The 26,554-nt window shown below is 37.7% G+C and overlaps 1 protein-coding gene and 1 non-coding gene across 3 annotated transcripts in view; one reads left to right on the forward strand and one right to left on the reverse strand.

Moving 5' to 3' along the window:
- Positions 1-26,554, forward strand: part of Grm3 (glutamate metabotropic receptor 3) — a 215,017-nt gene that overhangs the window by 22,319 nt on the left and 166,144 nt on the right. The window contains exon 1 of one of the 2 annotated variants that reach the window (XM_060373977.1): positions 2,689-3,133. The exons of the other annotated variant lie outside the window; for it this stretch is intronic. The gene's annotated coding sequence lies outside the window, so the exon portion shown is untranslated. Of the gene's footprint in view, positions 1-2,688; positions 3,134-26,554 lie in introns of those variants that run through there. 2 annotated transcript variants of the gene reach the window in all.
- LOC132649806 (small nucleolar RNA SNORA33) lies at positions 8,821-8,951 on the reverse strand. The gene has a single exon (XR_009588319.1). It is a non-coding gene; the product is annotated as a small nucleolar RNA SNORA33 (small nucleolar RNA).

Raw genomic sequence — 26,554 nt, forward strand, 5'->3', positions numbered from 1 at the left:
TTACCCTCTAATCATTTTTTTATTTCTATTATATTGTTATCTTAGCTTTCTCAGAGCCTTGAAGTCAGAAATAAGAACTTGATGTTAATGTTAATTACAGGAACAAGTTGAAATGTAGTTTAACAAAAGCATGAGATATTGAAAGTCAAATAATCCCTGAGAGCTTTTTCAGCTTCACTTAATAAGCAGAAGAAGCTAGGGTGAAATTTGGGGAACTAATAACCCATTTTATGGAGAAAGAATTTTGGATCTCACACCGCACCACACACACACACACACACACACACACACACACACACATACAAACACACACGCGCACACACACAATGATCTGATTAGGCTCCTTTTTCTCTAGAAGATGCCTTGGCCCTTGAGGTAAATGGAAAGTGTTTCAAAAGATCATGTTGCCTCCTTGTCAGACTTAATATGTTTAACCCTACAAAAACTAAAAATCTTTATAGAACTAGTATGTTCAATTATGGATGTTTGTGGGTTATCTTTAACATCATCTAAACACTTATGTAGGTTAAGTAAGAGGCTTTGTTTCTAGAAACAAATAGCCCTTTCTGGAAAGTTACCTGGACCACAGTTGCATCTTTGGAACCAGTTTCTTCTTTCTTTCTTTCTTCTTTACTCACAGGCTACAATTAGCTCTTCAAGCTTCAGAATCTCTTTTCTTTCCAAATCATTTGTGGTGTTCAAGCCAGCTGTTGTTCTTTTCATGAGTAAGAAAAAAAATTACTTGTTTACAAAATACATCTTACTGAGAAGGTACATTGAAAAACTAATGAGCTTAATACATATTCTATCAGGTAAGTTAGGAGACTGACTGGGAAGCACAGGCCCTACTGAGCACCCTTACCTGTTCTCAACTCCTCCATTTACTCCATATGGGCAACCTACTCCTGGCAAGTTCTTCAGTTAGTGAATTTCTTGCCAAAATCCACATCAGATATTTTGTTGTATAACTTAACTACCAAGAATAAATCTTTGACGCTGAGGTTGTCATAGGAGACTATGAAATAATATGAGTGGGAACATTTATATAAAGCATATTTCTTTCCGGAAGTTTGATCTCATTTTCAAGCTCAGCGCCTCTGACAGGAAGAAGGCAGCAGGAAGCAACTTATCAAACCAAAGACTTGTAGATCATCTCTATTGCAAATGTCAAAAATCCCTCAAAATTATTTTGTAAAATGAGTAATGTTCCACCTATGCCACGAAACTAACAATACCGTGCTTGCATGTCTGACCTAAATAGTGGAGATGCCTGACTGCCCCAGATTGTTACAGAATTAAGGGCAAAAAAATAGTGGATGATTCAACTGGATGCCTACAGCACAGTGAGGGGAAATACCTGTGGCTTAAGACAGGCAATATTGAATGTTTATAGCTTTACCTTTGCTTTAAAGGAGTGCCAGTGTATATTCCAACCAGAGTCTCCCTTTGTCCTAGAGGTTTTTCATTAGCCTGCTACCTGCCTTGTATTTCTTCTGTCAAATAAAGGTAGGATATTTTGATAAACAGGAAGCAGAGCTCTGACATTATATTATCTCTCTATATGACCAAGCTTCAATGGAGCCTCAGCATAGCCTTTCAGGAGCTCTTGATGAGAGCTGGCATTCACAGGGCATATCTGCTCTGAGAAAGCTCTTTTGTGATGTAGGGATGCCGGTCAGAGGTAGAGCCTGTCTCATGCTCAACTTCCAACCCTTCATGGGCTCTTCACTTTACTCACTCTTACCTAACTCCCAGAAAACTTTTGAGGATTTTTTCATTAGCTTTTCAAATGTTCTCTTTTTTAGAGATTTCAACTGGAGCACAAAGACACACAGACTATAAATATCAAGGAGTTTTGCTTTCCGGTGGCAGCTCTAAAAAAGACCGTACTCTCAATCCCTATCCTGCTCTGGTCACTTTGACCCAATCAATAAACTCTCTAAGCAGACACTGGAGGGAGCCAGACTGTTGGCTTGAACGGAAATTTGGGCAGCTAATCAGTGTACCCTCACCCCCAGTTTTCTTTGCCCTTTCTTTCTTGTTGTTGTTTTTGTGTTTGTGTTTCATTCACAGCTTCTCTCCCAACCCATCCCCACCTCATAGCCAACAGCCTTGTCCCTGTTTTATAGGAAACTTTTGTCAAGTTTATGAATACAAATTAAGACCTGGAGATTTCTTTAGGCTCCTAACTCAAACCTTCTGTCTTGCATGTCTTTAGAATCTGAACTTCTCATCCTATGGGCGGGTACTCCATTATAATCTCTCTGCCTTAGCTATTCTCTCTTTCTGTGCTTCCTCAAGAGTTTGTTAAACACCACCAACAACAACAACAAAAAAAAAGATAACTAACATCAAAATATTTTTTATTTTGTTTTTTTACTATATAGGCTGCCATTTATGAACAAATTTAGACAATCGGGTTTATATAGACAAGAAAATGTACACCTCACTCACAGAGGCTAAATACGTATTAGGAGAATAATTCTTTCATTCATGTTGGCTTTAAAGTGATTTAAATTAATTCTAAGCACCACCTCCACGGCCCATTGGATTGGTTTAACACCCTTTGATGGTGTTGTTTGGGCTTTTCTCTCACATGCTAATGAGGCATTCACTTTAGCTGCCACAACTTCATATAATCCTTCAGCAATTCTCACACTTTCTAATGGCCCTTTTTTTAAAAAGCAGGAAAGCTTGGGGAAGAGGAGGAGGAGGAAGAAAAGAAAGAGGAGAGAGTGTGGAAGAAGAAGAGTGCTACTAGATTAGTATAAATTTACTCTAAAAAAAATAGGATCAGAAAACAGAAACGTGTGGCTGACTGCCCTTGCGCTGGAAGAGCAATTGTCTCCGAGAAACAGATCCATTCATGCACAGACTCTCTTGTCTACTCAACCAAGAGCAAAACCTCACGGCTCCCTTGCAGCATGGTAACCATCCGGAAGTGATTTATAATCTAAGAGGAAGTCTGTTTCTTGAGAGTCTAATGCTTTCCTTAGACGTTCCTTCGATGTGGATTTTACAAACAACCAAAAATTAACGTTATATTGTGATTTGGTTGCTCATACCTGTCGGGTAAAGCCTGGATTCAACTGGATAAAAAGAGAAGAGACAGCGTGCTCCTATTACCCCAAGAGTGAGTATTTCTCCTCGGAGTCCTCTCAGACTCTCAAGACGGGTTATTGATAACTTCCTGAAGCAACTTTGATAATCATCAATTGTAATTTCTCTATGGTTGTCATATTTTTTAAACAACTCTCCAATTCCGCAGCTCTAAACACGTAAAAACATCCTTTTATTTTAAAGTGGTCTATATTTTTTGTTAAATTTTGTCTTCAAGATTTTTTATCTTACCATTTTTTTCTAATTCACTTTACATCCTTTTCACAGACCCCTCCCTCCTGTCCTCCCTGTCCAGCCCTCCCACTCTCTTTCCCCTTCCTCAGAAAAAGGGAGGCCCCTCCCCCAACCCCGAACATCAAGTGGCATCAGTCTCAGCAATTCTTCCACTGAGGCCCAACAAGGCAGCCCAAGCTAGGGGAAAGTGGTCCAAAAGCTGGCAACAGAGTCCATGTCAGAGACAGCTCTCACTACACTTGTTAGGAGACCCTCATGAAGACCAAGCTGTTTGATCTGCTACATCGGTCAATGCATGCACTTTGGTCTCTGTGAGCCCCATGGTCATCAGGCAATTGACTATGTTGATCTTCTTGTAGAGTTCTTGTCCCCTCTGGGTCTCTCTATCCTAACCCCCAACTCTTCCACAAAACTCTCTGAGCTCTGCCTCAAGTTTGGCTGTGGGTTTCAGCATCTGTTTCTCTCTGCTGCTGGGTGAAGCCTCTCAGAGCAGAGTTATGATAGTCTCCTGTCTGCAAGCATAGCAGAGTACAGATAAGAGTTGTCTCTCTCCCATAGGGTGGGTCCACTCAAATTGGGTCAGTCATTGTTTGGCCCTTCCCTCAATCTCTGCTCCATCTATATCCCTGCAGACCTCCTTGACAGGGTAAATTTTAGGTCAAAGGTTTTGTGGGTGGGTTTGTGTCCCACTCCCTCCACTGGATGCCTTGCCTGAGTATAGAAGGTGGCCACTTCAGTCTCCAGAAGCCCCTCTGCTAGGAGTCTCAGCTAGAGTCACCCCCATATCCTCCTCAGAGCCAATTCCTCTAAAGATCTCTAGCTTGTCCCAGAGATTCCCCATCCATTTGTTTCTTTTCTCTCTCCCAACCCTCTCACCTTCCACCCATGCTCTCCCCACACCTGGTCCCCACCCTCACTCTCCTTCCCACACAGTTTTCTCAGTTCATCCACTTCTGATGTCTATTTTATTTCCCCTTTAAGGGAGACTCAAGCATGTTCCCATGGGCCCTCCTTGATACTTAGCTTCTTTGGGTCTATGGATTGTAGGATGGTTAGCCTACACTATATGGCTATTATCTACTTATAAGTGAGTATATACTATGTGTGTCTTTCTAGCTCTGAGTTTCCTCACTTAGGATAATATTTTCTAGTTCCATCCATTTTCCTGAACATTTTTAGGATTTCCTTGTTTTTAATAGCTGAGTGGTATTCCATTGTGTAAATGAACCACATTTTCTTTATCTGTTTTTTGTTGAGGGGCATCTAGGTTGTTTCCAGTTTCTGGCTATTATGAATAAAGCTGCTCTGAACATAGGTCTTTGCGGTGTGCTGGAGTGTCTTTTGGGTATATGCCCAAAAGTGGGATAGCTGGGTCTTGAGGTAGAACTATTCCAAATTTTCTGAGAAAATGTCAGATTGATTTCCAAAGTGGTTGTACAAGTTTGCACTCCCACCAGAAATGGAGGAATGTTCTCCTTGCTCCACATCCTTGCCAGCATGTGCTGTCACTTGAGCTTTTGATCTTAGTCATTCTGATAGGTGTCACATGAAATCTCAGAGTAGTTTTGATTTGTGTTTACCTGATGGTTAAGGATGTTGAGCATTTCTTTAAGTGCTCCTCAGCCATTAGAGATTCCTCTGTTGAGAATTCTCTGTTTAGATCTGTACCTCATTTTTAAATTGGATTGTTTGATTTGTTCATGTTTAATTTCTTGTGTTCTTTATATATTTTGGATCTGTTAGATACAGGGTTGGTGAAGAACTTTTCCCAATCTGTAGACTGACATTTTGTTCTATTGACAGTGTCCTTTGTCTTACAAGATGCTTTTCAGTTTCATGAGGTTTCATTTAGTAATTATTGATCTTAGAGCCTGAGAGCTTTTGGTATTCTGTTCAGGAAGTTGTCTCCTATGTCAATGAATTCAAGACTATTCACCACTTTTTCTCCTATTAGATTTAGTGTATCTGGGTTTATGTTGAGGTCTTTTTTTTAATTTTTATTAATTATAGTTTATTCAATTTGTATCCCCCCATAAGCTCCTCCCTCCTCCCCTCCCAGCCCCACCCTTCCTCCCCCTTCTTCTTGCTTGCCTCTCCCAAGTCCACTAATAGGGGAGGTCCTCCTCCCCTTCCTTCTGATCTTAGTCTATCAGATCCCATCAGGAATGGCTGCATTGTCATCTTCTGTGGCCTGGTAAGGCTGCTCTCCCCTCAGGGGGAAGTGACCAAAGAACAGGCCTATCAGATTATGTCAGAGGCAGTCCCTCTTCCCATTACTATGGAACCCACTTGGATACTACGCTGTCATGGACTACATCTGTGCAGGGGTTCTAGGTTATCTCCATGCATGTTCCTTGGTTGGAATATGAGTCCCTGGGGAGACCCCTGTGTTCAAATTTTCTGGTTCTATTGCTCTCCTTGTGGGGTTCCTGTCCTCTCCAGATCTTACTATTTCCCACTTCCTACTTAAGATTCCATGCACTTTGCCCATCAGTTGGCCTTAAGTCTGTGTCTGCTTTGATAGTCTGTAGGGCAGAGGCTTTCAGAGGCCCTCTGTGGCAGGTTCCTAGGTTGTTTCCTGTTTTCTTCTTCTGATTTCTATCCTCTTTGCCTTTCAGGATGGGATTGAGCATTTTAGTCAGGGTCCGATCTCTTGATTAGTTTCTTTAGATGTTCACTGTTTTAGTAGGTTTATCCTATGTTATATGTCTATATGAGTGAGTATATACCGTGTGTGTTTCTGCTTCTGGGACAGCTCACTCAGGATGATCCTTTCCAAGTCCCACAATTTACCTGCAAATTTCATGATTTCCTTATTTTTCATTGCAGAGTAATACTCCATTGTGTAGATGTACCACAATTTCTGCCTCCATTCTTCAGTTGAGGGGCATCTGGGCTGTTTCCAACTTCTGGCTATTACAAATAAAGCTGCTACAAACATTGTTGAGCAAATGTCTTTATTGTGTACTTGAGCCCCTTTTGGATATATGCCTAGGAGTGGTATGGCCGGATCTTGAGGAAGTGCTATTCCTAGTTGTCTGAGAAAGCACCAGATTGATTTCCAGAGTGGTTGTATGGGTTTACATTCCCACCAGCAGTGGAGGAGGGTTCCCCTTTCTTCACAGCCTCTCCAGCATGTGTTGTCACTTGAGGTTTTCATCTTGGCCATTCTGATGGGTGTAAGGTGAAATCTCAGGGTGGTTTTGATTTGCATTTCCCGAATGGCTAATGACATTGAGCATTTCTTTAAGTGTTTCTCTGCCATTCGATATTCCTCTACAGAGAATTCTCTGTTTAGTTCTGTTCCCCATTTTTTAAGTGGATTACTTGGTTTGCTGTTTTTCAGCTTCTTTAGTTCTTTATATATACTGGATATTAGCCCTCTGTCAGATAAACGGTTGGTGAAGATTCTTTCCCAGTATGTAGGCAGTCATTTTGTTTTGATGATGATGTCCTTTGCTTTACAGAAGCTTTTCAGTTTCATGAGGTCCCATTTATTGATTGTTGCTCTTAGAGCCTGTGCTGTTGGTGCTCTGTTCAGGAAGTTGTCTCCTGTGCCAATGAGTTCAAGGGTCTTCCCCACTTTTTCTTCTAACCGATTTTGTGTGTCCGGTTTTATGTTGAGGTCTTTGATCCACTTGGACTTCAGCTTTGTACATGGTGATAAGTATGGATCTATTTTCATTTTCTACATGTAGACATCCAGTTAGACCAGCACCATTTGTTGAAGATGCTATCTTTTTTTCCATTGTATGGTTTTGGCATCTTTGTCAAAGATCAGGTGTCCATAAGTGTGTGAGTTTATTTCTGGGTCCTCTGTTCAGTTCCATTGATCCACCATTCTGTTTCTATGCCAGTACCATGCAGTTTTTATAACTGTTGCTCTATAGTACAGCTTAAGATCAGGGATGGAGATACCTCCAGAAGATCTTTTATTGTAGAGAATTGTTTTAGCAACTCTGGGTTTCTTGTTATTCTATATGAAGTTGAGAATTTTTCTTTCCAGGTACGTAAAGAATTGTGTTGGTAATTTGATGGGGATTGCATTGAATCTGTAGATTGCTTTGGTAAGATGGCCATTTTTACTATGTTAATCCTGCCCAGCCATGAGCATGGGAGATCTTTCCATCTTCTGATATCTTCTTCTATTTCTTTCTTCAGAGACTTGAAATTTTTTTCATACAAGTCTTTGACTTCCTTGGTTAGGGTTACTCCAAGGTACTTTTTGTCATTTGTGGCTATTGTGAAGGGTGTTGTTTTCCTAATTTCTTTCTCAGCCCTTTTGTCTTTTGTATACAGGAGGGCTACTGATTTTTTTGAGTTAATTTTGTATCTGGCCACTTTGTTGAAGGTGTTTATCAGCTGTAGGAGTTCCCTGGTAGAATTTTTTGGGGTCACTCACGTATCCTATCATATCATCTGCAAATAGTGATAATTTGACTTTTTCCTTTCCAATTTGTATCCCCTTGATCTCCTTCAACTGTCTTATTGCTCTAGCAAGTATGTTGAGGTCTTTGATCCAGTTGAACTTAAGTTTTATATAGGGTGATCAGTATAGATCTATTTGCATGCTTCTACTTGCAAATATCCAGTTGAAACAGACACTCATTGTCCTAGTAAGCCTCCCATTTCTGTGTCAGTTTATCCTAATTTGGTTTCTTTAATGTTTTATACATTTCTTTCAGTAGCTTTATTTTTTTATTTTGATGTATTGAATAGACCTAAGTTTTGCTTTGTTTTACTCCCCCCCCCTTTTTTTTAATTGACTAATATTTCTGTGGAGGACATGCTTATCTTTCACCATGGTCAAAAGTTTTCATAACTTTAACTGGTCTAATATCTTAGACCAGTCTGTAATGCCACTCGTGCTAGTCTTACCACTACCACAGAAAAATGTTAGCATGCTAACATTCCCCACAGTTTCAAATTCATGTTTTCAAATGCCTGTCAAGCAATTTCATTACGTGGATTGGGACCATAGTCTCTCACATTCCTTATGCTTTCTCATAAGTACTTTCCATGTTTTTAAAAAGACTTCCTTGATTTTTGAAAGACTTTGCATTGTTAAACAAAATAGAAGAGTAGCAGTTGATTCAGAAAGGAAGCTAGCACAACTTCTTTCAGTGATGACTATTAGAATGGGAGGAACCCAAGGCCATGACTGTGCCTCCAAATGAGAGGGAGAACATTAGAAGTAATATGATAGAAGAGGAGTCTAAACATTATGGAAATTTAAAGAAAAGGAGAAGCTTGTCTTTTAAGCCTGGAGAGGACCTTCATAAAAGTGGGAATAAGAGACAGATAAGGACAGATAAGACAGATAAGCCTCAGGAAGAGAGATGGTGGAAATGAGACAGAGAGACTATTGAGAGAGGTCTCCCTGTCTAGCAGGTCTAAAGAGGAGTCTTAACTATCATGGAACATGGTTCCCAGAACAAAGAACAAGTCTGATTCTTTTTTTCTTTATACTGTAGCCATTTTCAAGGACCTTAAAGACTGCAGCTGTCCTCAAGGCTCATAACATGGTAACACTATTGCTAGCCCTTTCTAAATTTCTGCAGAAACACATTAAGATATGCAGATCAATTGGCTGGTTTGAACTAAAAAAAAAAAAAAAAAAAAAAAAAACTTTTAGTAATGTCAAAATGTTTTATATCATGTAATTTAGTTCCATATAGCATACATGGCAGGGAGTGTAGAGGAGCCATGTACTATAAATTTAGTCATAACACAAACTGGTTCTCAACTCCTTGTCCTAGAGAGAGATATAAAGGAAATGGACTGATTAAGGCTGTGGGATCAGACCTAAAGATGGAGGATGGTGAGCATCATCTCATACATCTGGTAATATGTGCTTTGAAACCTGGGAAGAACCCCTTCCCGCAAAACACTCCACTAATCCAATATATCAAGTTGATTGCATTTGAAAATGACATCTTAAATACACTCTTCTTTTCCATTCTTGTGTATTGTATCAGAGAACCTACTTTAGCAGTTCCCTGAGTCTTTCCCATCCTATCATCCTATATACATCTATAGTTCAGCCTTCCTAAACATGTACTCTGTTTCACCCATGCTTGAAACTCTCTTGGCCTCAAAAAGACTGAAGATATTATCCAAGGGTAGAGTACTTGCCTAGCATTCATAAAGCCTTAGATTTGTATCCACCAAAAAATAATAATAGATTGATATATCTTTTCTGAAATAAATATCTCAAAGAAATTTCAAATTCAGTGTCTAAGACTGAGTTCATTCTCTAAAAATATGTTTGTTCTCCATGTATCAGCACTATCCCACTGAGAGCTCAAGCAAGAAATATGATCATAATCAATCTTGACTTCTCTCTTATTCCAGATCTAAGCATTTTCTAAATTCAAAGACTTTTAACTCTTATGTATACATTATTTTCCTCTTACTTATCTTTACCTATATTATACCTTTGTTATTTCTCAGTTGATATATGGCCATAGTCTCCTAACTTATCTGCCTGCACTAAAGTTCTGTTCTCTCAAAAGTCACCATGCTCATTATTTACTGTGTAACAAACTGGAGCTATTTAATGCAGCAAGGATTTATTATCTCACACAGTATTTGATGATCAGGTTTAACTGCATAGTTCTGGCTCATGCTCTCCAGAAATTGCATTCAAGCTGCAGACTGGATGTTAAGTAATCAGATAACTTAAGCAGTACAGATGAGGTTATATGTGGCTGTGATTTGAGAAAATAAGACAAAAAGGAAGCCTCAGTGACCTTCATTAGAGAGTTGCAAAAGTTGTCCTCATAGTTACCATTTTATTCTCTTTGCTGTAAGTGCATCGTTAAGTTTGTGCCATATTGAAGGAGGAGAAATTAGATTCTACTTTATAAGAGAGACAGCATCCTAAAGTTTGCAAACAAATTTCTTAAACCACCTCATCCATCAATATTTCAAATTAAAGAAAAACATGATAAAGGCATACATTTGTAATTGTCATATTATTTTTTTTGGTGAGAGAGTTTTTTTTTTTTTTTTTGGTTGGTTGGTTGTTTTTTTTTTTTTTTTTTTGGTGGGAGGGGTCCAGGGAAGGGGGAAAAGGATGGGGAGGTTGAGACAGGTTTTGTCTGTGTACCCTTGGCTGTCATGAAATTCACTTTGTAGACCAGGCTGGCCTTGAACTCACAGAGATCCACCTGCCTCTGCCTTCCCAAGTGCTGGGATTATAGGTGTGTGCCACTGCAAAGGAAAGCATTTAGTTATTAAATTGGAGGCTTGCTAACATTTTCAAGGGAAAATTCCATTGTCTTTATGGCAGGGAGCATGGCAACAGGTAGGTGTAGTGCTGGAGAAGTAGCTCAGAGCTACAGCCTGATCTATAGGCAGAGAGAGAGAGAGAGAGAGAGAGAGAGAAAGACAAAGAGACAGAGAGACAGAGAGACTGGGCCTGGAATGGGCTTTTGAAACCTCCAAGCCCAACCCTAGTGACATATCTCCTCCAACAAGGTCACACCTCCTAATTCTTCTCAAATAGTGCCGCTCCCAGGTAACTAAGTATCGAAATCTATGAGCCTGTAAGGGCCATTTTTATTCAAACCACCACAGTAGACTGTTTTTCATTACAACACCTTGTTTATATTTATACAAAAAAACCCATAGGTTTATTGAGAAAAAGATATTACTTAATTTTTACTCCTATGTAATTAAAGTAGCAATGATTCTTTTAGTAGACAGTGCTTGAAGTCTCAAAGTATACTTGTGAATCCATGATAACCTTCATCTTCAGTTCGTTAAGGAACCATGAGTATAATCAAGATGGTCTAATGGTTTTTAGGTAAAAAGCTCTTTAGTCCTATCGAGGTTTCAAAGAACCTAGATCTATATCCCTGCTTCTAGAGTGCTATATCTGCCTGAGATGGAACTGTCAAGGCATCCAGGAGTTAACGTCTCAGCCAGCTGCAGACTGAGAGACAGAATCAAATCCACTTACAGGGAAAGCCAATAGTCTATGAGTAGTTCTAGCAAAGTACCCCAAACACAGTCTGGCAGTTCTACAGCTGCAGTCACACTTGACATGACTTAGCAGCTTATAGGCAAGGCTAGAAATAATAGTGAATATTATAATACATTATCCAAAAGCCACTAATTTAAGTACACATACATAGACTAGCAGTTATATTAAATCCTAATCTTTTGGTTTCTTCTATTTCTGGATGGAGACTTAAATTCAAAGAATAATAAATCAATATTCTTCTTGATAAAGAAAGCATGTTATTTATTTAACTTTTTCTAAAGATAAACTTTTCTCATATTTTTCTCACTAAAATATGATTGAGAAATAAAAATACCAAAATGAGTATGTTTTAAACCAAATCAGAATTAAATTACCTTTAGTTAAAAATATACTTTTTTATTGCATTAATACTTTCAAAATTGGGAAAGATATTAGAGACAAGTATTAAGAAAAAGAGACGAAAAGAATTAAATAATGTCTGGAATATAAAAAGAAACCATGACTGCGTCCCATATTTATCATCCCATAAGTATAAAATAAAAACAAAAACCAACTCTTAAGCCTTAGGCACTTTTTCTCCAAGCTAAAGCTCTCAGTAGAAGCTACATGAATTTCATCAATATGTTTATATGATTCCAAGCCAAGAAATTCTGTAAAGATTACCAAAAGATCTGATGCAGCTTCTGGCAAAAGATAAAGTACATCTCAGAACCTAGAAAAAAAAATGTGTTAGAAGACTTGCTTATCTGATCAAAAAGATTTTAGATTAAAATCTGGAAAATAGAGAAACATGCCCCAAATAAAGCATAAAATTAAGTACTTTGGAAAATAGATATAATATATTGAACACTAACAGTAAGAAGAAAGTGAGTGAAAAAAATACATATTCCAATCAACCGACAAGATAGAAAAAATAATGTAACAAACTGTATGCTTTAAAGCTAATATAATATTATAGGTATATTCTAATTTTAATGGTGTAATTAATGACTAAACATGCAAATTATTGGGCCACAGAGGAAGAGGATCCAAGCTGTCCTGATGAGACCTGGAAGACTAGGGTCAGATAGTTTGGGAGGAGGACTTCCCTTATGAGTGGACAAGGGGAGAGGGATAGGGCAGAGGGAGGGAGGATGGGCAATGAGGGAGTGGGTTACAATCGGGATACAGAGTAAATAAGTTATTAAAAATTAATAATAATAATAATAATAAATACTTTCAAAAGAAAATATATACCTTATGAAAATTGAATTGATACAATTATCTTCTCTTTAAAAAAAAATAAGAAGAAAGTCATACATATATTTTTAGCAGGATTATTTGGGTAAGCATAAAAGGACAGACCTAGAAATGCCAGTGGGGGTTGGGCAGTAATGTAGGTTTATGTGTTTAGATGAAGCATAGAATGAAACTTCTCTATTAGACCCTTAAATGGGAAGATGATTAAGTAATAACAAAGTGATGTGTATTTAGTCAACTTTTCATGTGTGGAAATCAGTCTGTAAAACAAAGGCCAATAATTGCTAACATTGGTGTTAAACATAATCATGACATTTTTAGGGTCATTCATGAATTTAATTCTTTGTACCAACATTCGCCAAGACTTTCAGCCTGATTCTTAACCTCATACGATCTCTAAGCCATTCTTCATTTTATACCAGGCCATGTACATTAAATGAAAACTCACCAGCATCCCAAAGCCCAGTGTGCTGTCTAGTTTTATATCAACTCGATACAAGTATAGTCATCTGAGAGGAGGGAAGCCTCAATTGAGAAGACTGAGGCACCAATAAGATCTGGCTGTAAGCAAGCTGGTAGGAACATTTTCTTGATTAATGATTGATGGGGGAGGGTCCAGTCCACTGTGGGTCAGGCTACCCCTGGGCTGGTGTTCCTGGGTTCCATAAGAAAGCAGGCTGAGCAAACCATATGGAACAAGCCGGTAAGCAGCACCCTTCCATGATGGCCTCTTCATCAGCTCTACCTCCAGATTCCTGCCTTGTTTTGAGTTCCTGTCCTGACTTCATTCAATGATGATCAATGACAGTGACATGGAGGTCTTAGCTGAATAGACCCTTTCTTCTCTAGCATGCTTTCGTCATGTTTTTTTTTTTTTCATCACAGCAATCGTAACTCTAACTAGGACGCCCAGAGTACATGTAACTAGTCAGAACTTCAAGCATCTTCTCTCTTACTATCCCTGGGTTTTTACCATCCACCATATGATTCACCCAAGCAGATCACTTCCACTTACTTTTCACTCACTATTAAGGCTTAATTTTAAGAAGATTCTGAGCTTATACACAATCTCCTTAGCACCATGACAACTATCTTTGAAGAGAAAAAAAAAAAGTGTGCTGCCCCGTTTAAAACTGGTAAACCAATCAGAATGTGGTTCGTCCTTACCATCCTTGAAAGCCTGTTCTCACCTCCTCAACAGACCGCTCTTTCTAGTAGCAGATGTCTCTTTGCCTCATTGGCTTTCTGCTAGGCTCATCAGACCTATATAAAACATGTCACTTTCCTATTAATTTGCCCTGTTAGAAGACTTTGGAAATTAATATACTTAAAATGAAAAGATAGATATGATAAAGGGCAATTACTAATATCTCTATAAATGTTAAATATTTTGCTTTTCCCAATATGTTTGGAAAGAAAAAAACATCTTGGATGAACTAAGAAAAGATAAACATTTCATCTTCCAGATAAATATACTCTAATTTGAGAATGATTTATAAAACTTCTGAGAAATAGAAAAGCAACTTTTACAAAAAGTAACATCAACAAAAGATGACTACCAAAGGACAGGAAGCTCTCAGAACACTGTGTGATTACATGTACTATTCAATGATCCCACGAGAAAGAACATGATTATCCACATCAACCAGAATACCTTATATCAACATATGAAGTTTTCAAAGAATAAAATCAATAAACAATATATATACACAAAAATATCTAAATGAACAATTGTGGTAAATAGGAAGCCTCCTGATAAAATGAGATTTAAAGCCTAAGAATATTCAAGAAAATTATTTTCATAAGAAAAATATTAGAACCACCCAAACTGTTCCCTGAAGAGACTGCTAAGTATGTTCTAATACGTATCAAAACATATTTTCAGATGAAGAAGTGCCTTAGTGGTAGAAAACTTGCCTACCATGCTGGAGGCCCTAGGTTCAATTCCCAGCACTGAAAACACACACACAGATACACAGATATACACATTTTAATATACATGTATAACATATTCTAATGTTGAAATTTTATTGCACGGCATGTTATCTAACCAGACAAAATTCATGATATAAATATGAATATGCTTCTAATTTTAAAAGACCTAGCCACAGTAATAAAATATATTAAAATATGAACATTTTATATAAAATATGAGTACTACAAATAGTGAATTAGAGTTGATTTTTGTTTTAATGCTTAGGCTATCCACTGGTTTTTAAGTTTTTCACTAACTACTCTGTTTATAAGTGATAAAAATACTTTTCAAAGGTCATGTACAAAGGGTAGAATAAAGAGCACACAATTATGGATGGAATACAAAAATGGTACAAACTTTTCTGGAGTGTCAAAATGCAGAAGCAATAACTCAGGTTTATGAATAATGCCAAGTAGATAGACGAAAAGAAACGTTTAAGTTAGGTTTAAAATAAGAATGAAAGCACAGGCTAGCCCTGCTGTTTTTTTATTTTTTATTTTTATTAATTACACTTTATTCACTTTGTATCCCCCCATAAGCCCCCCCTCCTCCCCTCCCGAACCCACCCTCATTCCCCCTTCTTCACTCATGCCCCTCCCCAAGTCCACTGATAGGGGAGGTCCTCCTCTCCTTCCTTCTGATCTTAGTCTATCAGATCTCATTAGGAGTTAACCCTGGTTTTTTAAACAGGGAAAGTCATGCTAACACTGCTGAAGAAAGATGGTACATCAAGGGCAACTCCAGGGTGTCTCAGAATGCGATCAGACACTGTCACACCCTCACATGGTTTCAGGCTTCTGTAGCTCCACATGCAGACCACTCATGTTCCAACGCCTAGCAGGAGCTTTCAGACTTAATCACAACATTTCAGACACCATCTTTAGAAAATCATAGCAATTAAAAACCAGACATGGTGATGGCTTGGACCTATAATTTCAGTACAAGGGAGGCAGAGTCAGAAAGATCAGGAGCCCATGGATAGTTTTGGGATTATAACAAGTTGAAGGTCTATACAAGAGCCTGTCTCAAAACAAAACAAAAACCCACACACACACATACAAATATACATTTTTACAAAGCATAAAATGATTTCTGAAAAGTGTTACACACTGATCTTAGCTCCATTTCTAGAATGAGTCTCTAGGGAGATTGTGACCTTCAGAAGGTGATGTGGAGCTCTTGTGTCAGCATTTCCGTGTAAGGCATTTCTGCCTTGTAATAGTTAGTAAATAGTAAATCAATATCAGGCGAGAAGTCTGTGCTCCATGGTTTCTGAGCTCTTTTCTAATTCTGAAATTCTGGAATAGGCAATATTTTTTTTATTTCACTTGACTTTTAAAAATCTTATCACTGTGAACAAGTTGGATATGTAGGTGTAAGTATATATTAATGATTAAGTGAATGACTTGTATCATATTGACTATCATGTCATGAGACCCTTGATACACCTTATTCTTTGTAAGGACTTGCCATGAGGCTTTAATCTTTCACCAGACCATTTTATCAATACTCAGAGTAATGAACACGGAAGTGGCAGGCATATTATACCTAGAGATGTTATCAACTTATCTCCACTTTATTTACTCTAAACCTGTATTTAAAGCAAAATATGTTCAACATGAACTTTTTTTCCTTTAATTTTGCCACAAAAAAATCACAATATTCCTTCTGAAATTATATTCCCATTGAAGAGAAAATGAATCAAAAATATAGTCTTGGGTTTCACCAATAGAGAAACCGTGGCCAAAATCTCTTCATGGCCCCGGGATCCCTGTGCGCCTGCTGGAGTTTTATAAGCAATTCTCCATGCCACATTTTGAAAAGAAGAGACAACTCTGAATATGAGCAACTATGATCACCCAGTACATGGAAACCACAAAACATGCAGATGAGTAAGAAAGCTGTTAATCTTCTACATCTGTAATAGAATATCCCTAAAAATCAAGATAGGAAATAGAAGGTTTATTTTAGTAGTTACAGAAGGAATAGAGTCCATCATGGACAGGAAGTTATGGCAATAGTCATGGAAAGCATGGCTGCAGAGCAGGAAGCTGGCTAATCACATCCTCATCCACACAAAAAGCAGACAGAGAGACCTAGATCCAGAGTACAAACTCGGGGGCTGGAGAGATGGCTCGGAGGTTAAGAGCCCTGCTTGTTCTTCCAGAGGTCACGAGTTCAATTCCCAGCAACCACATGGAAGCTCACAACCATCTATAATGAGATCTAATGCCTTCTTCTGGTATTCAGATGTATATGCAGGCAGAACATTGTATACATAATGAAATAAATAAATCTTAAAAAAAAAAGACAAACAAAACAGAGTACAAACTCTCAGTGCTTACTCAGATGGTTATATATTTGTACTTTCTCCTAAAGATTCTACAAATTTCCAAAACATGCCACCAATTGGGAACCAAGTGATTAAATGTATTAGTCTACAGGGGACATTACTTATTCAAACCACCACATAAACTTCAATCATTTTGAAGGAAAATAGTTCAGAGAGCTATGCTAACTGCAATAAGATATTTTGTCTTGTTGTCTAGATTGGCTATTGTCTTTATTCCCAGTATCTTCAAAAGGACAGAGTAGTGTTAGTGAGAAAAACTCGTGGAAAAATTGTAAAGAATGCCTTTTAGACAAAACAATCCACTTTAATATGAAAGCCAAGTCTCTATGATTCAGTCTTAAAGAGCACATTCATGGAGAACAAGACAACTACTGGAATTGTCTTATCTATTCAAGTTCACTTTCACCTTAAACTTTTTTTTTTTACGTGTTTCCAGGTATTTGTATTTAGCCATTTGGGCAGTCTCCTCAAGGTACTGTGTTCCACCACCATAAATAATACTTCTTAAAACACTTTCCCACAGTACCTTATAATATAATTTAGACGCATGAAAGATCCTAATCAGTAAATAACTACAAAATGATTGCAGAAGAATGATCATTATGAGCACAAGAACTGCATGAATACACATCCCAAGGCACTAGCATCATTAACTGATCTACTCTCAGACTCTGGCTTTTTGGTTTCATGTGCTCTGAGGAATTAGCCAGACATCATATGCTATTATACATTAATTAATTTATTTGTTTGTTTTGTATTGTATTCATGTGTTTGTATATATCTAGGCTTATCCATTCCTGGGTATTCATGTAGAGATCAGAGGACAACTTATTGGAATCAGTTCTCTTATTCTACCATGTAGGTATTGGAAATTGAACTGAGGTCATCAGGCATGGCAGCAAATGCCTTTACATGCTGAGGCATCTTGCTGGCCCTTAGCTACATTTTAGAAACCAAGAGTGAATACAATTTCACAGATATTTTCCTTTGATCCTTCACAGTTTACATCTTTCCTGTTTATATGTAATGATCCATTCCCTCAACAGGTTAAGAGAAGATGAAGATTCCCTGTCTTTCACCTAAAATTTCTTCCCATTCACAATCTTTTTCTTCTCCTCCTCCTCTTCTCTCCTTTGTCTTTCTCCTCCCCTTTCTCCTTGGTTTTCTTTGACAACTTTTATGTGAGTATTGTATTTACATCATTCCTATTCTAATCTCCCCGGTCAAATCTCTCCCATGTTTTCCCACTCTCTCTCTCTCAAATTCAAGACCTTTTCTTTTATTATCATTGTTACAAACATATAGATCTAACCTACTGGTTCCATTTAGTGTTGCTCTTATGTATGTACATTTAGACCTGACCAATTGGGATTAAGTAACTGGTCAGGGGCCTCATTCTGAAGGCTAATTCCCCCTCTCTCAGCTATCATTTATTATCTGTAGTCTTCACCTATGATGGGGCCTGATGAAATTTTACCTATCCATGTTGGAGTCTTGTGTGGTCATTATGCAAGTCTTGTTTAGGCAACCATGTTGTTTCCAACTCACAAGTTAAATTCACAATATGACTCCATGTTAAACTAAACCTTAAGGCACCAAATTAACATCATGTTCTAGGAGGGTTTATAAGTACACACATGCTGGAGAGAAAGAGACAGACAGAGAGAGACTGTGATTTTTCTCTTTCCAATATTTCCAAACAATTGTATCTATTAAAGTGACAGAAAAGTTCCAAGAATGTGGAAAGTATTTCTTTTCCTCTTGTGCAAAATTTAGGAGGATGACAATTCAAGATATCAGTGATCTTTCCACACTGTCCAAGAGAACTGATCTAGCCACATTAATTCTACTATCTCATCATTTTCTAAGATTAAAATCTCGTTTACATTTCCTTTTCCTCTAGACCTTTGCTATCCTGTGTCACATGAACAGAAATAAATAGAAAGAATTAGACATGAATGTACCCTACCATAAATAAAGAATGAATATACTCCTTTTTTTTTTTCAGTGTATCTACATTATTTATCAATGGCTTCATTTTTAATTTAGCATAGTTTTTAGTAAGCAGGAGTGGCGTGGGGTAGGGAATAATGAAAACAGCAGGTGGCAAGCCAGAGCAAATGGGGCAATGGCCCAACATCCGAGATAAGCCTGAGGAAATACAGTGTTCCTGACACTTTACCTGTACGTTGTCTGGCCTAAATCCTACCCTTTCCTCTCATCGTAGACTTAGACCGAAAAGGAGGAACCAAGCGTTGAACTAGCCCTGCATTTTGAAGAAGTAACAGCCTACTTAAAAGTAGAAATCCAGGTTACTTTCCTGAGAGAGAAAAAAAAAAGTTTTTGTGATGAGTAGGTGGCATGTAACTTGCAGCCTTGCATCAAAAGTGAAGAATCACAGGTACTAACAGAGCAAACATAGCAAATGAGAGCTGCTGCCTGGAGCTTACTCCCAGCAGACTTGAGCTCATGATTTCTACAGCCAGCTTATTAATGCTAGCATGGGAGTCCAGTGTTTTAACATTCTGGATTTGAAAATAACCAAGCAGTTTTTAAACAAACTCTCACTTTTAACTTGTACATTCTCAAGGCACAGCGTAACACTATCCGACAGACATATTATATGCAAATTATTCACAGTATAATCTAGTTATTTTGCATTTCGTCTATCACAGATGATCATAAATAAAGTGAAAAACATCAAGAGAACAGTATCTGGTGTCAAATATTACAGAAGTAAAATATTGTGCTTGTCATAATTTGGTACATATATTAGCACGTCCTTTTCTATGGCTGTCATCACAATACTCTACCCACAGTTTGTAATGCTCCAAGTCTGTGTGCCCAATAAAAGTGATGTATGAAGGAGTTATGAAGAAAGTGATAAGCAGCAGGCTCAGGTTAGCACATTCTGCTTTTCACCTGTAGTTTAGATTTTGGCCAACACTTTGTGATGTTGTGTTATGGAAAAATTCTGGTGAAGTAGTGCTTAGGATTAGAAAATAAAAGCCATCCTGCCATAGAAAAATATTTAAAAAGCTTGCCTCCAAACTGAACCAAGTTCAAGTTTATAGCAGTGAGTTTTTTTATTATTATTATTATTACTCTGAGACTCTTTAATTGCTGGCCAAGTGTTCTTCATCTATTCATTCAGCAACTATTAAACCCTTGAAAACTGTCAGAGAATGAGCTAGCCATTCAAAGAAAAGTAAGTCTTAGAAATGATAGATAAGTGAGAATAGTAAAAGGTCAAGTGTGTTAACTATGAGAGCGAGATAAATCTAGAGTGTCATACCAGCAAATAAGAAAAAATATTTAATCTCAAGTGGGATAAATGTCATGATGGTTTCCTTTAAAAAAAATAAAAGGGAAAATTTAAAATTTGCTATTGAAGATTATGTAGACCAAATTAAGGAAGAAAATTGATACTCAAAGTGGGATGAAGCGTTGATATGTCAAGGGACACAGAAGCACAATTCAATATGGCTACAATGTTGGTTTGAGACAGAGGTAGGCAGCAAATGGTAGGAAAAAAAACCCTTGCCTTTATTTTCCAAACAAGAAGGCTTATTTCTTGTCCTATAGACACTGAAGACCCAAGATATCAAAGGGGATGAAATATTCAGAGATTTACACTTAAAAAGAAAAATTACTCTAGGAAAGAGACTGAAAACAAATATATCCCAAGCATTTGTCTTAATTTGCTTTCTATTGCTGTGATTTAAAACCATGTACATGGGCTGGAGAGAAGAGTGAGCAGTTAAGAGCACTGGCTGCTCTTCCAAAGGAAGCAGGTTCAAATCCCAGTACCCCCAGTTCACAACTGTCTGTAATTCCAGTTCCAGGGGATTTGGCCCCTTCACAGAGACATACAGAGAGGCAGAACATCAATGTAAATAAAAATTTTAAAAATTAAAAAAAAAAAACAAAGCCATGTCCAAAGACAACTTGAGGAAAGAGTTTATAGTCCGTCACTCAACAAACCAGGCTAGGAACTAAAGGCAGGAATTCAAAGGCTAAAACAGAAGCAGAGCCCATGAAGGAATGCAGGAGTACTGTTCATTTACTCCATGGCGCCTTCGGTTCACTTTCTTATGCAAGCCAGGACCATCTCTCCAAGGAGGCATTGCCTACAATGGGTTGGGACCTTCCACCTTGATCATTAATCAAGAAAATGCTCCCATACCTTTCTCACAAGCCAATGTGATGGAGGTTGAGGCTGCCATTGTCTAACCTGAGGTGACTGAGTTGTATAGGAAGATCACAGAAGAAATGTCAAAGGAGAAGGGCCCTTCCAACACAACCATTGTGTTGAAGGCAATGTGCATATGTAAGAATCCCCTAACAGGTAAGAGCTTGTGTTTGCAAGGCAGTCCCTGAGAACGCATGGCATATTTAATCGTAGCATGCAATAGAAAGTGACAAATGACTTTACATAGGAGCTCAGATAAAGGCTTAGGAGCCTTGAGCAGAGAGCAGCCATTTCCATTCCAAGCAGAAAAGCAAGACTGTGGGGGCTGTTGTGTGGAAACATGAGCTTGGTTAGGCAACCTTCAGTTCTTCCCTTTTCCCCCCAACCCCCAACTTTAATTATCACAGATGGAACATAATCTCTCCCTCTGAAGATCTAAATACTTCATCTCAATTTTGACATATGCTGCGACCTTTTTTTTACTATTAGATTTATACTTGTTTTCTTATCTCTCCTACCAGATTGTAAAGCTCATTGTAGTCCTTAACTGCAAGCCACTCACACAAACTGGCACTCCGTCCTCTAGTTTCTGGACCAATACCCCATGACAATGTCGCCTTGCCCTAGGAACAACACAGTTCTGGGCTAAAAGCCCACCTCAGCCATTTGCACAGACCTCATCTATCTGTGATACACAGGCTATCGATGTCCTTTAAGTCACACTCTCTTCAGGAAAAGAGGATAATATCATATTATACAGAGGTCATTGTGAATATTAAGCACGATCATGCTTATGAAATTGCTGAATACATTGTTTGTGTAGTTGTAAATAGCAATAGTGGATTTTCTTTCAAACAACACTGTGTAATAATGATTTCCTGGGTAACATGAATAAATAAATGATCAGAAAGCAATTTGCTTTTATAATAGTTTTCAGAATATTTTATGATTCTTGAATTCTTAGTTTTTACACAGCTAGTGTTGTTCCTTATTTATGGTTTTCCAGTCTTCCTCAAGTTCTTAGATATAATCACATTTTTATCCCTCTCTTTCAGGAGTTTCTGAGAAATATTTTATGAAATAAACCAGCACTTTAAAACAAAAAGTTTCACTAGTATTAAAGCAGAAAGTGATGGTGTTTAGCTTAATGAATGAGCTAACCACACCCACCCCTCAAGGATTCGGGTTAAACAAGATGTCACAGAATGTTAATATTTCTATAGCATAAAGACCTAAACCCTGTATTTATTAGTCTTACCTCTGCTATTTTCTGGCTTCATGACCTTTGTATAATTTATTCAACTTCTCTCTGCCCCCGTTTCTCATACTTTAAATAGTGACACCAGCCTGAGTTCCTCAGAGAAGTGATGTGAGCTTCAGAAAGTGAAAAATAATCTTTTTTTGTGGTGCAAAGTTGTTGCTATCTTATGTTTCTCATTATTTAATCCATCTCAGTTTGCTTTTATTTGTAGCATGTCTTTTTGGCTTCATTAGGGAAATTCATAAAATAAAATAGAAAATGTAAGATGCACTGAGTTATATGAAGTTTTCTTCAATTACTATTAAAGCAAACAAAAGAGTGTGACAAACATTCCTTCCTCAAACGTGTTCCTATATAAGCCTTGGGAAAAACTAATAAATGCACTGTTTCGTTACAGTAACAAAGAGTCGCTAGAGAGTAGGGCTTACTGAGATCAATTTCTGTCTGTGGAGATAACGAAAATCTAAAGGAAGGCTTGCTGTCCTGGTAAGACAAGATCAGGTCTCTCCTCCCTTTTCCTTCCCCATTGCCTGTGTCATTTGCTGAAAATACAAGGCATTGTTGTTAAAACCAGTATTCTGTCATCTCAATGTCCAGCAGCTAAATAATCAGCATTATTAGATTAGTTTCTTGTCATCCCTACTAAGCCTATTCGAATCCCCTGAAGAACAACTGAAGCAAGTCACAGAGTGAAGGTCTGTGCTCCTTTCCCGACAGGGAAGTTCTGTGACTGGTGTCCAGGATCACTTTTTTTGCCTTGGATAGGCGCGGGTTGCAGCTAGAGTAATAGGAAGGGCCTTTGCTTCCACTTCCGAGACACATAGGTTAGAATTCCTGGATTCTAGAAACGCTCCAACTTAAGGGGCAAACTGAAGAAGGTAGGAGCCAGATCAAGAATCCTAAAAGCAAAGTTCTAATTTGTCCATAAGTGGTACGTAGCTTAAAATGAGAGGAAGTCCAGGTGAAAGCAGGGAACAGGGCTCGACAGATTTTCTAGAAAGGTTAGTACTGGATAATGAAAACCTATGCCCCTCAAAATTGCAGCAATTTGGTAAGCAGCACCTTTGGTTTAAAATCCCATAAAGATTCTCTAAAGAGTAAGAACAAATAAGATACAGTGTGACTCAATGACAAAGTAAGAGCAACCAGCTAAGGGTGCAAGAGATGCAAGTGCCTCCATGCCTGAATAGCGAAAGAAAACCTCTTACCTATCTGAATGTGTTCACTGTTTGCACTCTTTCCAAGCATGCAAGCCATGCTAAAGGGGGGGGGGGGATGGTGGTGAACAAGGAAACAAAATGTAGAAACCAGCAACAAACGATTTCAGACCCTAAAAGATCAAAATTATAAGAATTTAAAATGCTGATGATTAATATATTCAAATAAATAGAATAATGGAAAATTCTGGTAGGATCCACAAAAGCACCAAACTGAAATTTTTTCAACTGAAAATCTGATGAGTTAAAAGAATGTCAATAAAAAAGAAGGAAGGAAGGAAGGAAAGAAAGAAAGAAAATAATCACTTGCCTTCCAATTCTGTAGAAAGAAAAGGTATATCTGAGGCCAAGGAAGAGAAAAATAGGTATTTCCAGTAAAACAAGAGCTAAGCAGTCTTCTTTGTAGGCAGAGCTCTATATAAAAGCAGATACTTTCAAAGCATTCCTGAAGCCTGAAGTGAAAACAGCTTTACAGGGACACAGAACTTCTGGAGTTAGAAAAGTCAAGAGAAGCATCACTTCTAGGACAACTGAATGCAGACTGACAAGCAAAAATACATACTCTCCAATAGTGTGTATCAAATGCCTGTATAACGGGACCATAATGCAAGGTTACCACAAAGGTTTAAGGAGATCAATGAGTGTACATGACTGTCCTTGCATGGTCAGGAAATGGCAAGAAGAATTGCAACTAATAATGTGACTATGAAAAAGAGAATAGAGAAAGTGAAAAAATAATTTCAGGGAAATTTTTTAATGGAATAAAATCTGAGACAATGTTGTGGAAAAAAAACTCAGGAGAGGAGAAATAAAATCTAAACATTTGAAACAACAATAATGAAAAGAAGATACACTCATATGAGCTAAATCAATAATATTTATTGTCAATTGGTTCAACTCTTTATCTAAATTTTAATCTATTTCAATTAGGTAAATATATATATTTTTTAAATTACATTTTTATCTTTTTTTTATGAACAGCTTTTACCTGCCAGTTATACCTCAGTAGAGCTAGAAAACATCCATGGCAAAAGTAAACATATTTTATTGAAAATATAAAATTTGTTTAAGTAAAAAAAAAAAATGCATCTACATGCTACTTCCAAAAAAAAAAAACAAAAAACATTGTGAGCACATAGAGTCATACATTAAGTTTAAAGAACGGATATAGATAGAACTATAAATACTAACCTAAATAAAATTTACATACTTGAATTAATGTTAAACAAACTATATTTTAAGGCAAAATTACAGAATTCCAATAAAAGTTTAAAATCTATATATACAATCATATATATATTAATAAAATCATAATCTTAAACATTTAATGGCACAAGTTTTAATTATATAAAAATTAACAAAACTAATGACATGCTCCCTTCTTTCCTCCTTCCTTCTCCCACTTCCCTTCTCCCCCTCCCCTCAGAAAAGGGGAGTGCCGCTCCCTCTCTATCAACCTTTCCTAACACAACAAGTAACACCAGGACTGAGCATATTTTCATCCCCTGAGACCGGGCAAAGGAGCTTTGCCGGGGAAAGAGATCCAAAAGCAGGCAATAGAGTCCCTGTCAGAAACAGAGCCCCCCTCTCCAGGCATCTCATATGAAGACCTAGCTGCCCATAGGACATGTGTATAGGGGGCCTAGGTTCAGACCATGCATGCTCTTTAGCTGATGTCTCAGTCTCTGAAAGCCCCCATGCGACTGGGTTAGTTGTCTCTGTTGGTCTTTTTGTGATGTTCCTGTCCCATCCAGGTCCTTCCATCTTATCCCCAACATTTCCACAAGACCTCCGGAGCTCTGCCCCATGCTTGGCAGCAAGTCCCAGCATCTGTCCTGATCTGTGGCTAGCTGGAGCCTCCCAGAAGACAGTCAAGATCCCGTCCATCATCAAAAGACAGAGGCCCATCCAAACACTACAGAGATGGCATTAGAACAGTCCTTTGTGAGAATAAAGTTCCCAGTGTCTAGTCAGAACTGCCAGACTTCACAATATTCTGTTTTATTATCGTTTAGAAACATACTTACTAATTGAAATCAAGAGTGTGTGGGTACAAATATACACATCTACAGATATGCTACTTATCATCCATGTTCCTTTCTTTATCTTACATATTTTCAAGGGTTAAGAGTTAAAGGAGCAGTTCATAAGTTAACACTTCCAAGGCTCTGGTGGCTTAAGATTTAATCTTAGTTTTAGCAAAAAGGGAAAAGAGAAAAAACATAGATAAGCCCACTAGATTCTGGAAAAACCACCTGGTTAAGAGAGTACCATGAGCCAGAGTTGAGAAGGCCTGAAAGAGAAGAAGGGACAGAATCGTAGAGTGGGAATCCAAACTCATATTTTAGACAGCAATACAAAATTTTAGTGGAGAATAATAAATATAAGAATAAGAAAGTTCAGAGAACACTGAGAGGCACCGTTTTGCACATGTCAGATAATTTTGGAAATTTACAGGACAGATGATTCCATTTTTTTCTAAAAGTACATGAGCAGCCTAGATATAAAACATGGAAAGCTTTGGTTTCAAACAGGGAAAGTGTGTTAAGCCTGTCCTGAGATTTGAGGCCTCCTCTACAACCCAAAGGAAGAACAAGACATTATGGAAAGGAACGGAGACAGGCGTTAATAATACTCCTCATTTATACAGGCTGCACAGCTACACAAATGCAAAAAGCTTATTACGAACAACCCCTTCTTATCTGAACATAAGCATATATTTAAAAAAGGTTTTCTTCATTTCTTATGAACAAAAGAGAAAATTATTTCCCATAAACTTCTGGTGACTTTTAACTACTAAAGTAGTTTCTGCCAATACTGTGTATATGTGAATTTTAATTTCAGATGTATAATATATGTATGTATATCTATATTCCTATAATATATATCTAATACCTATACAGGCATATAAAAATAAATATTTGTTTATTTTCTTGGTGGTTTTCCAGAACCTAGTAGGCTCATTTATGTTTT

The sequence above is a fragment of the Meriones unguiculatus genome, chromosome 21 (assembly GCF_030254825.1).
Source record: "Meriones unguiculatus strain TT.TT164.6M chromosome 21, Bangor_MerUng_6.1, whole genome shotgun sequence".
Lineage (NCBI taxonomy): Eukaryota > Metazoa > Chordata > Mammalia > Rodentia > Muridae > Meriones > Meriones unguiculatus.